At 39.7% G+C, this 14,765-nt stretch overlaps 1 protein-coding gene across 1 annotated transcript in view; it reads right to left on the reverse strand.

Annotated features, from left to right (window-relative positions):
- Positions 1-12,168, reverse strand: part of cntfr (ciliary neurotrophic factor receptor) — a 230,162-nt gene extending 217,994 nt beyond the window's left edge. Inside the window, exon 1 of the mRNA XM_085463326.1 lies at positions 11,916-12,168. The gene's annotated coding sequence lies outside the window, so the exon portion shown is untranslated. The remainder of the gene's footprint in view (positions 1-11,915) is intronic.
- Between the last annotated feature and the right edge of the window lie 2,597 nt (positions 12,169-14,765).

A 14,765-nucleotide genomic window follows, 5' to 3' on the forward strand; every position in this document is an offset into this window, starting at 1 on the left:
TGCTGATGATTTAGTTTAAAAGTCTGGAAAGTAAAGTGTCACATCTATCTTTTATAATGCCTATGACACATTTGCATGTGTTTGTGTTGATGATTATGCTAGGCGTCATGCTATGATCTATCTTCCTTTTTTTTCACAGCGACATTAAAATGGTAACATACTGGCATACAGTAAGATACTAATCACCCATTAGTCTGTACTTGAAAAAGCCCACCTACCCAGATTTAGTGAAGAAAAACAAGTTAAAGAACAAAAGTGTTTACATACTCACAAAACAGTCTCTGTGTTTAATGGAGCAGTAAGGCTTCTTTTGTCTACTTGCAACAAAGTTGTGTGTGCACTTTTTTCTATACTTTATATTCATTTTCTTTTGTATCCACGATCTCATTTTGTGCCTGTTGTTTGTCAACAACACAGGAGACACAAAAACAGGTTATGTAAATAATCCTCTATTCACACACTTTCACTTTTGTGCACTGCAATGGTGGTGTGTGAGATGATTCTTTCCTTTCACCCTGACCACCTGTTGTGTGAAGTTCAGTGCATTAGACAACTATTGCATTCTGTGATGACAAATACGTTGCAAAAATAAAAACCCAAACCCCTAATCAGGTGAAGTGAATCATCTTTTTTTCCTTCTACCTTTTCTGTGAAATGAGTCAGACGAGGGCAGACATACATGGAGACAAGTTTAATAGAGCGTTATATACTATTACCAAACCGGACAACTGAGCAACTCTAGTTTAAATATTATTTATTGGGTGGGTTACCTGAAGCAATCAGAGAAAATTGTAAAAGAAATAATCACATCTATAGAATGATATTTATTTATTCATTTATCTATATGTGTTCAAAAATTACTTGCTTTTGCAACATATTCATCTTCATAGGTTTTATGTGGCTTTATTGCAACAGTATAAAGCACCTGTCTACTTAGTGGCTTTAATGGAAACTCTGCTTCAGACTTTAAGGAAACTTTCTGGATGAATGAAAATTGCCAAAAAGAAATCGTCCATTAAAATGAAAGTTGAAATGGTTAACATAGTAAAAAATAAAACCCTACAACCTCAATACTTATACTTATTGTAGCAGACATGAATTTCTAGTTGACAAATAAACAATACATTTAATTTTAAATTAATTAGAATAATGAAGTCGTCATGAAAACAACTTCCGCTTACCTTTGTTTTTTGCATGCTCAGCTCTTGCAAACAATTAATCCCTTGTGAACCTCGGTGATAGAACCTGACAGGGTTGCCAAGCAATTTGGGATATGATTGCAAATCTATTAGAGGAACATGGAGGGACTGTCAGATCCATATAACATATTAGGAGCAGATGAAAACATCTCTCACAGGTGTTTGGGCCGGCACTCTTAAATGAAACATCCCTCTCATAATTATGTTTTTTGATTTTTAAATCTCTGCATATTTCTGTTGCCTAATCTGCAGAACAGGTAAACCCATTCCCCTTCACACTCTTGTCTCTTTCATTCACCCTAAAGTTTTCCTCTCTCTTTCTAAGACCCCACTTTTCTCACTTTAATCACCCTCCCTCCCTCTTCCCTCTACCCCCTTCTCTTTCTCTGCCTGCAGTAGCTACCCAATAAAGGATGTTGTTAATATCATTAGGCAGACTTCCTCTCCGGCCAAGCGCCCAGCCCACTCCCTTTCAGCCATAATCAAGCGTGCACACTAACTATCAAAGGAGACATTGCTAATAAACTACCACAGTGGAGCAGAAAAACACACACGTACGCTCCTGCCGAGAAAATACTGTTGGCTAAGCGCACTAAAATAAATGTGTGCGTGTGCATGGTTCTTGGGGATAGGATTGTGGGGTGCTGGTGCGGGTTACACAGACAGCACTAATAAACTATACTCCAAAGGCAAACAGTGTAATGCAAATGTGCCACTTAAGTATCCTAAATTAATTGGGGGCGAGGGACATGTACATAACCAGACATAGCTAATAAAATATGCTGTGAGAAGTGGCAAATACTGTCAGTTTAGTGGGTTTAAATGATAGATTGGGGGGGGGGGGGGTAGGCAAGTATGTGTTTGGACTGCAGACATTTGCTGTAAATCACTTTAAATCAGTCCTAAAACGGTTGTGCACATTGTCAGCTATATAGCTTGAAAGTGTTTGGTCCTGACAACTAAAAGCTACAGTGCATATCACTCTAAAGGGAAAACGTGATGCAATACTGTAAGCATGGAGGACGTTTAAACAAGAAAAAGAAAGGCAGGAGGCCAATGACATGAGGCTGTTACTACAATATGCTGTGCAAAAAGAGCAAATCTGTGCACACAATAGAAAGAAACATCGCATTGGCTTTTCCAGTTTTTGTGCTTTTGCTGCATCGTTTATTCCTTTAGATAAAAACAAAGACACAGATATGTTGACTGATGCAATAAATAATAAAGAAGCTGGAAATATCCATCCGCTTGCACACCAATTTCTTTTACCTGTTAAATAAGATTTCCAGTCTCTCAGGTGTGCACTCTTTCAAATCAAATGCTGACACCTGTCTTGCTGAAACTAAAACCAAAGTTTCCCAATTCTGCAGAGTTGAAGTGCAGAGTTCCAAACTTCATCTGACATAAAAACTGTGTGCTGGAAGCTTCATGACATGATTTTACACGGCTGATCGGCTCCTATGAGTGCAACGTGTATGTGAGCCAGTACCAAGTTTAATTCTTAAAATTAGAGACTACTAAATTGTCAAAAGTTTTAGAAAGGAACAAAAAATGGCTATATAATGACAGCTATGTTGCACCAATCATCCAGCCCTAAACATCCTACCATACAGATTAGATTGTATAAAAAAAATATTAAAATACAATGACCCAGTTTAAATAGTTCAGCCCCCTCTTGTGCACCGACAGCAGTTGGAACTTTTCAGTGTTATGTGGCCACTACTGAGCTCCACTATCATGCTTTATTTATCCCTTTCCCTTCTGCACTGTAATGGAAATATAAAAGGGTACATTGATTAGTGTTTAAGGATCAGGCTTTAATAGATTAAAAGCCCTCGGCTCAGAGAGAGGCACTCACTCACTCACACACAGACATACACTTATACACACACCAATAGGCAAACTTATACACACACCAATAGGCAAATTTATGGACGGATATTGAAAGAGATGGACACAGTCAGTAACACAGAGTAGCTTCATTCATTTGGTTGAACAAAAACATTGCATGGACAGAAAACTGAGCATACATATCTGGAGCCAGCAGCGCAAAAAGCCAGAGCCCCAAGTCTTTCAGCAACCGGCTTTCTAACGTATTTGAGATGGGATGGGGGGGGGGGGGTTAATAAATATCTGTAAAACAAAAACGAAGACAATACAAAGTGGGGACCATGGTGCTAATATCCCAGTTGATTGGGAATTCATGCATTTTGAACTTAGTACATTATTAATAATGTGGCATGGTCCCAGACAGTTTCCACACACATACACACAGAGGGGTGATGTCAGTAAACGTTAGAAGGCTCTGTTTCAGCATCCCACTGTAGTTATTTTGATAAAATGTGTTTCGCATTATTATACATACACACACACACTACACTTTATGCACTTGCTTTCAGGGGATGATACACCATCATCAAATCTGATACACAGCATCCATTTTGACATGTTTGAAAACACCAAGTGACTGAAACTGTACTTCTGAGAAATGGCATAGTCTACTTAAAGTGCATCCCCCCTCTTCATTTATTCTCGCCTGCCCTTGTCTCCTAGCTGAGAACTTAAATTCCCACCTATACCTCCATTGTCACGTCTTAACTCCAAGAAGCACCTCAACTCCAAACCTATCCAGCATGTCCCCTTTCATTTTCTCTATCCTTTGCAGCTCTTCCTTTTCTCTGACCTCAATCCTGCAACTGGACATAATGGTGTTCTAGCATTTTATGTGCTCTTCCTTTTTCCCTTTGCCCAGTCATTTCTCCAGTCTTTTCAAGCTTTACACTCATCACAGTCATGTCTGCTGATGGTCTTGCCTAACCTTTAATCCCCCCCCACACACACACGCACGCACACACACACACACACACACACACACATTCCACACCATTTTCAATTGCTACTACTCTTCCTCCAATGTTTGACCGCAATCACACTTGATGTGTGCCGACTTTCTCTCTCCAGCTACTTTCCTTCAAGTTCCAATCATGCCCAATGGTATCAGTCTGTTAAAATGTCTTCTGCTCCATAATTGAATCTCTTGTGTCCTTATACTTTTCTTCATCCACCCCTCTGACCAAAACCGCTTTTGTTGTTAGCCTCCTCCTCACCTCTTGACTTTTCATTCCAGTTCTCTTCACTCTTTTTATCTTTCCCTCAAGAAGACATACTTGTAGCTATCCCAAGGCTTAATCTTGGCCATCTCTTGAATTTCCCTATTCTGCCTCAGGTGAGAAAATCTTTGCCTTTTCTTAAACTCAACTTTTCCATTTACTTCTCTTCACTTTATCTTCCCCTTAAGATTTGACCACAACCTACTCTATTAGTACTTCCAACTGATGTTTGTGTCTCACTTCTTCAGTTGACAGCTTTGCTCAAGTGCATTCAAGATTAAAATTGGTTATTTCAGGAGAATGATCAAATTCCCTTTCACTACCAGTTCTTTCAGTTGGCCAGTTGGTGCTTTTATTGTGATCTATTTTTTTTATAACACAGGGGATAAATAACAGTAAAACCCACACATTAAAAAGTGCCAACAAACAAGAGTCATGGCCATTTTACACAAAAGCACTGCAGTTACTTATCAGTCCAATCTAAATGTTGAATGTAAGTAAGCTACACATCGAACGGGTCTGTGTTCACTAGGAGTCTAACCAGGCTCCTAAATCTCTGAGCTGCTCATTGAACACACTGAATTTTGGACCTCTTCATTATGCTTATACGTTTGAGGTCTTAAGGAGCTTCTTTGTTTTTACACCAATTATCTGACAAATAATATGGTTTGCTGTGAAATTAACAGCACTAACACAATGTCAAAGAATAATGAGCTTCAAATTTATTACTGTTAAATGATAACTTAGTAGTCAAACTTATCTTCTAGAAGGAGTTTCTGCATCTGATAACTGATGACAATGGCCCTCTTTCACATGAAGTCCAGGATTTAAAAAAGTAGTAAAGCGTTTCTACGAATGGTGCACGTGTAAGCCGGAATAAACTTTAGACTGTATGTAGTCTAATGCTCTTTTAATGTCCCATTATACTGATCATAAATGCATCCCCAATCTGTTTATAGGAGCTCTGTGTAACCTCAGAACACTATTGTGGCTAATGACACATGCAGCCTTTAAGTGGACTGCTGTGTTGCTCATGTCTGCACACAGTTTGTGCTTGCACACTTTGTGCGAGCTTGCATCAGCCAAAATAGTGGTGAGACATACAGAAACAAAGGAGAGTCGTATCCTTTTGATTTCTGAAGAAAATTTGGCCTGAATCCTTCATATTGAAGTGCCTCCTTCAGCTGCTAGGGGTACCTAGTACAATCAGGGGAGGTCTGTTTTTCAAGTTAATTATTAGCCATTTGTTTGCTGAAAATAAAGTGTTTAACAGGTGAAATAGGTGCTATATACTCTGTACCAGCTACAGCAATGTAACATGTGCAAATGAGCTAAAACAAACAACATTTTCAGTCACCTGGCATGAACAGATTTTAACCTTGTAATACAGTGGGAATTTTCACAAAGCAAAAAGGATATTTTCCAGCTATTCTTTTATGTGCCGTGAATGCAAGATAACACAAGAAAGTTATGATTATATTTTATATCTTACATATGGAAAAAGAAAATAATGTGGCTGACATGTGCGTAGGGAAAATATAAAGATAGCAAGTTAGTCAATACAACTGAGCAGTTAAACTCACAATACAGAGGGATTAGTGGATGCACCACACGGCACGCATACACCGCCCCCAGTATGATTCTCCCACATCATGTATTCCTATACAGCATACATAGTGTACTACATTATACAGTTGCCTTAAGGCAAATTACCTCCAACAGTTTATTCTCAAGTTGCACTTATATAAAATGCAGTAAATCTGAAAAAACAGTTTAAATATTTAAAACACAAGCCCTGAAAAATATAGTAAAATACACAAATTGCACTTGGCTGTGTAGATAACAGTGTGTGGCTGCTGTCAGGTACAGCACATTTTCCTCTGGTATGCTAACAGAATGTGAATAGCCTTCAGAAGCTGTGCGCAAATCCACCTCAAAGTGTTTGCCCCCTACTGGAGGAGGCAGCTTTTGTTTGTGTTTGAGTGTGTGTATGTGTCTAGAAAGCTGGGAGCTCGTGTTGGGGGGGGGGGGGGGGGTGTCAAGTGATGCATATTCATAAACTTTTTTTTCTTGATTTCCCTCCTTTTATCCCTCATATGCTTTGATCAGAAAGTTAGGAGTCAAACTCTCCCATCGCCTGGGCTGCAAGAATGCTACAGGGGCTGAATAGAGAGCTGTCTAAGGATAAAAATACAGCCGAGCCAAGCAGATATGCACAGTGTGACACACACTGACCCACTAGCACACACAAAACTTGACAGATAAAAAGGCTGTTTCTCAAAGACAGAGAAACAAGCAACTTGACAAATAGAACAAAAAGCCAACATTGAAAAGCTCAAGCTTAGAAAAATGCCGGGCCACATGCAAAAAGACTTAAAGTTTGTCTGTCTGTTTGTGCGCTTGCTATCACAACCCCATACAAAAAAGGCTTTCTTTTAAATAAACATTCAACCTTTTTTTTCAGAATTGAAGGTCCTGATTCAGTCTTTTATGGCATTAGAGAAAGGCTTAATATCTGCATGTTCTTGACACTTTAAAAGTGTACAAAGAAAGTACAGGAGCTTTTTCAGATTACCAAAATAATTACACACCGACTCTCCCTCTGAGCCAGATCTTTGTGCACAGGGTGTAGAGAGGAAACAGTCGTAAAATGTAGATCTCTGAAATGCATGTGAGGCGGCTTAATTGGGGCCAAATCTTAACAAAATCTTGTCATGTTTTCACACCCTTAGGTGCAGTTAGATAAAAGCACACAGCAAGTGGCACATCTAACTAAAGAGAGAGAGGGTAGACAGAAAAAGCGTGGGAGCTGTGCATTGCCAGAGAGAACGCTGACTTTTTAATGTGTGGCTGTTGGGAGGCTTGTTGCATTCAAAGCTCTCGCCTGCATTTGTTTCACAGCGGCGTATAAAATGTCTGTGATGCGTACATGTACACACAAATATGCTTACCAAAACCTCATATTTATTTCTCGCTGTCCATTCTACTATAGTTCCATTGTTGGGTTAGTGCTTGAGAGCATTTCATCAAATCTGAATCCAGCATTAAATCCACTTATTAAATCTAAATCCTTTCAAATCCCTTATTAATTGCAATTATCGCCATCATTTTGTGTTATATTTACACAAGCAGATGAAGATCTAAATATTGAAAACTAAAAGATTTAGATCAGATATTTTTGTTAGTGGAGAAAGCTCAAAAATAACAGTTGTATGGTATGCTAATTAATTCTGATCCTGAAAGTGAGATGAGCAACGGGCACAATTTTCATTGTAAATATGTTTAAACTACTTCTTGGAGTACCCAATTCTGCGCTATTAATTTGATAATTATCAATTATGGATTTGTGATTATGACACTGCACATACTGAAGCTGATATCACATCTTCAAACAGATTTCTCACCAGAGAAGAACCAGGTGCACATTATGATCCTTCGGTTAACTAATTGCACAACAGCCAAACAACCATAAATATAAAGCAACAGTTGTTTTAACAATGGACAGTAAGTTTTTTTTCCTCTTTTGAAATATGTTTGATTTTTATGATGAGGAAAGTCTTTGTCTCTCCGTACCTCCCCAGCTCTCCGTCCAACCCTCTCCACACCAGCTTCCAATTTGTAGCCTTTGTGTACATTACAGCACTGAGAATTACGGCCCCCATGCCCTCCTCTGATCAGACCCATGCTTGGACATCTGTCGGAGGATGTTTATCCAGGCAGTAAGTATGTTAGGGGAAATATTATCCTAGTTTTATCTTACCTTTCTTTTGTGTTAAATATAAACATCGACATTGCAAAGTGGGGATTGGACAGGAGAGGCGGGGAGCAAAAAAAAAAAGAGAACAATGGCGCTATAAAAGGGGAGTGTGAGCAACGAAAACAAAACAAAAAAGAATAGATTGCAGAAGAAACCTGGACTTGGGAGGTGATGAGCTGGGTGGGGGCGGGGTGGTGAAGGGAGGAAGACAGTTTGAGAAGTGTGTAAATCACACTTGTAGGTGATAATTACAGAAACACATTTAAACCTTTCAGTTTAACAACTTTAAAATTACACCACGGTGTTCTTGTCGGTCACTACGGACTTCTCAGTAAGATGTAAGCAACATTTTCTGTCTTATTTTCCAAGGTTATAAAAGAGGCTTTCCCCCTCTGCTGCTCAGAAATTCCATTCCTCCACCAAAAATGTCTTAATAGAGACAGAAGTAGTAAAACTTCCAATTTCAGAATCAATGTCCGAATGTCTAGACAGGTCTTTACAGTCTATTAAAAATCAATATACAGTTTATGTGTAGCATGGCTGTTTAGTGCTTGGCATACAGGCATATAGAGACGGACACACAGATGCTTACTATGCACTCAGGCACACACAACCAGTTCTTCATCTCTTTTTCTCTTCTTCTTATCTATAGCTCTCTCCCTCTCTCTTTCACACACACAAACACAGAAATATGCACAAACACACTCAAAAGTTGATGCACACATAGACCTTTTCCTGTCTGGTGTTGCTTCCAGCCTAAAACCAAACCATGTGTGGGAGCTATTCTGTGCTGGCCTAAACTGTATGCCCCATTGGTGATAGGTCCTTCCACTAAAGACTGGAAAGAGGCTTATTGGAAAGATATGGTTGGGTTCTTTTTACCGCTTTCTGTCATATGACTTCATTTTGTGTTGTTGACAGCAAGGCTCTTTCATTTATTCTTTGCTTTTCTTTTTGTCTATTTTATTTGGTAATCAATATCATTCGCCTGCTTGGCAGTAACGTTCTTATTTACAATGCCAGAAGTACGGGTGCTGAGGGTGCTGCACCCGTAAGTTTTATTATATATTCTGTTAGTTTTTAAAATTCTATCATTTTCAGTTAAATAAGTTTAGAGATTCTTCTGTTATTTAGATTCAGTGATGTCCCTGCCCACATTGTGGTCACCACCCTTTGAAACAAGGGCAAATATACACAAAACCTGGTTATGCAAACTGCAATTTTACTTCTTACTGAATTCTTGAAAGAAAAAAAAAAACATAGCAAAACCAAGCAAATTCTCAAAATCAGCAAGCAGCTGCTAAAACACTCACAATGAGAACCCATGTATCTTGGCTCTGTCTTTGCTGTCAAGAGTTAGGCTAACATATATTAAGCTAACAATTCGATTTTAATGGCATGGTGAAAAGTTTTAGAAACTTGAAACTAAAAAAGCATACTTTTGGAGTATCTCTTGGAGTATCAAAAGGTAAGACCAGTTTTTCACATTCTGCTAATATACAGTCAGCATTAATGATAAATAGCATGTTATTAAGTGTTAGTTGATCATCTCATGCCCCTGACTTTCCAGAGAATGTAATGTTCCTCTGATCGTCAAAATAGTTTGTAAATGTGGCTTTCTGAACAGCCTGTGGAGAGCTGCCATTGGCTGTTGCTGTTATTTGAGGAACTGTGGTATCCTTGTTATCCGCTCATCATTGATTTTGCAAAGAAAGGGTGACCCAACTCATAGTGACATCTCCACAGCACCTCCTACCAGAAGCACATTCTCACGGTTGTTCTGATTTAGACCCACTCTCTATCTACCTATCTTTTCCTTGCTTGATTTTTTTTCCCTATCAGCCTTTCTATTTGCACACCCTCCTATTCCCCCTCCACCTCCTATCACTCCCTCCTACTCCACCACCAACAAGGCATGAAAACGGCGCTCCATTAGGAGTGCCTGGGCTAAGCCCAGTCAGACACATACTGCTTTGATCAGCCGTGAGCTGGGCTAAACACCCCACTAAACTCCCAGTCTGAGAAAGGGGGTATTGGGGGGGGAGCAAAACTAGCAAAAGTTAGTTAGAGATGGGACCGGGAAGATCAAAACAAAGAAATGAGATGGAAATGATGACAGGATAAAAGAGAAATGCACTCAAACATTCTAGGAAGAACTCATTTTTCCCAAACTGCCCACGTATGTCCCCCCATCACTTTTGTCTTCTGTCATATTTTCTTTCACATCTCTTTTTTATCTCTTGCATGCCATCCTTTTCCCCCCATACAGGCAGCCTCCTAAATATATTGCTAACAATTTCAGGTGTACAGCTCATACAAGTTAAGGAAGGTTTGAATTAATTCCTGAGGTAGCATAATTGGTACAGAGAAGATGGCATATAGAAGCCACCTCAACAAAGTGTGTCTCTTTTGTCATTAAAAAAATATTTCGTACCCACTTCTGCACACTGACACTCACAAACAAACACACACGTTGTGGAAGAGGAAAAAAGAAAGGCAGGAAGACAAGCCCAGTGACAGACGATACATAGAGACCAGACCTCCATAACTGACAGCAGTTTAAAAAAAAAAAGAAAAGCCAGAGCTTTCAACATTCAGACAGGCAGATACTAAACCAGCAGCAGCAAAAGAACAAAAACCTTCGGTCTTTTGCTCCCAAGGAGTGAAGAGAAAAGGGATTTCCGCTCAGTGCTAATCAATCAGGTTGTGATAATGGCTCCCATGCCTAGCTGTCGACTGGAAGGGTCAAGGCATCCCGTGACCCAGCACCCAGGGCTCAGGGGCCAAAGCCCCTCTCAGAATAGCACCCCAGGACAGACTCCCTGGGCTAATTGTCCAAGCCAGTGTCAGCCTTTTCAATGCCCCCCCTTCTACTTTCGCCTTCATTCCTCTGTCTTTCTTCTCACTTTCCCTCCCCTCTTTCCCTCCTCACAACTCTGCGATCCTCTCTCTTTCTACGCAACTAAGGAGTCTACTAAGTATGCCAGCATATACCAGCGTGGGGGAGAGAAATGAGACAGAAAGCAAGGAGCTGAATGAAAGACCTTTTAGAACTGAAGCGACACAGATGAATCAAGGGAGCTGTGTACACAGGAAAAAGTTAATGAAATAACAGAGACAGAAAAAGACAGTGAACAGGGAGAGCGTGTCAAAGAAATATCAGCGGCTGCAACAGAAATGAGCGGGAGGGAAGTGAGAAGGGAGGATGAAAGATGGAGGGGGGGCAGTAGGACAGAGAGGGACAGAGGGATACAAAGAGAGTGGGACAGAGGCGATACGAAGAAGGGGAGGCTTTAAAACAGTCCCCTTTCTCCCAACACATCACTCATATCACTGGAGTGCAGTGACAGGTCTATCTACTTCCATCTGCATATCAATAGGTTTCTATTAATCATAGCCAGAGCAGCGTGTGTCGCAGAGAATCTGCTCAACATCAGTAGACTGACCATCACAATGCAGCTGGCATGCAAGAAATAAAAAGAAAGAAATGACACACACACACTCACACACACAGAGAGCGCAAGAGTCCGAAACAAACCCCACTCCAGCTCCGCGCAATGGCATTCCTCTCATTCCAAGTGCATGCTGCTAATTAACAGCATTAGATCCCACAGACAGAGGGAGAGATTGATGGAGAGGTATTCCAGTGTTGCACTAGAACCACATCTCTCTTCTGTCGTTTCTGGCTGCTCTTCCGTTCTTATTTATTTACTTGCCCCCCCCTCAAAGCACCTTCTATCAAGTCCCTCTCCCTTTCACAGTCACTGTCACATCCCGGTCAGACAACGCTGAAGAAGAGCAAAGTCCGCAAATGTGAATAACATATGACAATCAAAATTGGTTACTCACTGGGAACCTTTTTCTTTTTCTGTATTTCTTTTTTTTCAGAGCTGTCAATCGTTATCCTCTTCTCCACTGTAGTAAGGGGAGTGTGTCTATCCTGGCGAGTGTGTGGTGTCAGTCCACTAGAGGAAAGTTGCCGTCTGCGTGCGTGAGCATGTGTGTGTGCGCGCGCGCGCGTGCGTGAAGAGAGGAAGAGAGAGAACGGGTGCGTCTGTCTCTGTGTCTCGCACTGCTCTGACTGAGCGAGCCGAGGCTGTTTTAAACAGGCTGCTCTCCCCATGTGACCAGCCCAGGCACAGGCAGGAATACATTACTGAGATACACACGCTCTCTCTCTCTCTCTCTCGCTCCCTCTGCCCATACACACACCGTGTCCACAGTGCACCCCCTAGCCACCACTCAGGGTAATGTTGGGAAAAGCCCTCACACACAGCATGTGCACGCCCACACAGACACAGATATATATGTCCATACATATGTGTATCAAATACGTATGAATATTGTTTTGATGCACTTTGGACAAAAATTTCCATACACTATTTTCTTTTTTAATTTCACATATTATATATAAATATATATACATATATATAGCTATATAGTTGTTTTTCCAAGTGACTCTAACTTTTCTTTTCCTGAAGTCTTGGTGGTTTCTTCACACCTGGAAGCACTGACCTTTTCAGTAATGGAAACCTTTTAAAGCTGACCTTCTGTTCTGAAGCTGATTCAACTGCACCACAGCTACTACACCTTAAGGAACAACGATGGAAAACACAACAGATGAAGTGCTTTGAGTGAAATATAGTAGCTACGAAGAAGTGCATTCTCAAAAAGCCAAATATAACTTTAAAAGTTTAAACCTTTCATGTGACGGTATGACTTTGGAAGGCAATAGATTATTCTCTTTAAAAATGCAGGTAGTACAGTATTCAGACTGCAGATATACCACCAGATATCCAGTGAGTTCCTGAAAGGATTTATCTTTAATGTTCGACTTCAAGTGGCAAACTTCTGTTCTTGAGAACCTTTGACTGAAATAAATATTTTCTGTGATTCCACAAGGAGCAATGTTCCAGGCTGAAAAATGAAACCAATGTGGAAGTATCAAAAACAGCTCCCTAAATGGTTACTGTAAGTGGGCTCCAAAAGTTAGCCAATCCCTAATTATTTCTAGGGACAAATGCTAAACTTCACACTGGAAACAAATATATTTATAAACAGATACAAAAACAAACAAACAGGGGGGGAAACACTGTAGCTAGAAGCTCAATATTAACTACTTTAAAATATTTTTAAAAATCTGGCTAAACAGTTGAATGCCCGATGATCATCCAAAGCCTTATTTTTGACATTTTTTAAAAATTATGCTTTTGAAGATAAATTTAATTATTATATCAATTTATTTATTTTTCTAATCACTCAAAATTGTATTGAACCGTGACCCCATAATAGGGTGTGGGGGATATGTTCGAATAATTCAGGTGGCCATTTTTAGTTCAACAACCAGCAACTGACAATTTGTGCATCTTATGAAATAAATGAACTGTGACTGAAATTAAACAAACACGTACAAGTGAGTAAACAGGTGATAATATAATGGGATGGGATCTATGAAAGAAGCAGCAACATATAGAAAGGAAGAAATGAATAGCTCTGGAAGCTGTAAGACATTGGAAAGTAGACTTCAACATTGGTGCTACAGTATTAAATATCCACCAAACAGTACCAGATGTCTACAGCAGCGGTCCCCAACCTTTTTTGCGCCACGGACCGGTTTATGCCCGACAATATTTTCACGGACTGGCCTTTAAGGTGTCACGTATTTGTTGTATTTTGTTAAATACAACAAAATAAAACTAGTACCGGTACCGAAAAAAAGAAGATTTATTCATAACTCACATGAAAAGACCCACCAAGTTAATGATAAAAATGATAACAAAATAACGCTAAAAACCGATAAAAACCCTGAAAACCATACATTTCACACCTGAGCCTCAACTCTCGCGGCCCGGTACTGGACCGGTCCGAGGCCCGGGGGTTGGGGACCGCTGGTCTACAGTACTACATGGACTGGTTTTACTAATGGTAATCTCTGTGTGCAATTCATTATATGTAACAAGAGCTTCATATCTGATGCTCACTTTAAAAAGATGAAGACAATCTTCTTTCCAAAGACTTTTTTGTTGTTTAATAGAAATGATTTATTATAAATCTCTGCAGGTATTGCCACCCTCAAATATTACATTTTGCATTTCAGCAGCAAAAACAACAAACTTCCCTGGCTGTAAACAAAATTAAAAAAAACAAACAAACAAACAAACAAACAAAATCTGTGCATAGAGGTGCCATTAAGGGTAACTTCATTCTTCTGTGGTGTTAGACTGTTTCATTTGCTTTTGTCTCTTCATATAATCTCAGATTGACTTGATGGCATTAAAAAAATTGGGCCTTTCTGGAGGCCATACGTCTCTGGGGTCCACACCATCTGCTGCTGAACTCTTTGTTCTTTTTGTCGCTGAAGATAGTTCTTTCGACTTTGGTTGTCAGATGCTTTGCAGCTGGTACTTGAAGTGGAAATAAGGATTGACTAGGGGGTCTACATCCCAATTCCCAGCATCTATACTTTCAGAAATGCTTCACCAAGCTTTTCCTTGGAATAATGCAACTGGATGACTTTGTTTACTTATCTACTAAATGTCAATCAGTCGTGTTCAAAGTTAGGTAACAAAAAGTAATTCGGATTTCAATTTTGTGAATGAAAAGTTTCTATAGTTGTATATAAAGACTGAACAGGGTGATGGGAAAAATAAAGAAATGGATAAGAAGTAAAAACATTCATACTTAAGTTGAATTACTCTT

Source organism: Copadichromis virginalis, linkage group LG7, assembly GCF_057382275.1.
Source record: "Copadichromis virginalis isolate Kocher_CV1m ecotype Utaka linkage group LG7, C_Virginalis_male_GT1.1, whole genome shotgun sequence".
NCBI classification, from domain to species: domain Eukaryota; kingdom Metazoa; phylum Chordata; class Actinopteri; order Cichliformes; family Cichlidae; genus Copadichromis; species Copadichromis virginalis.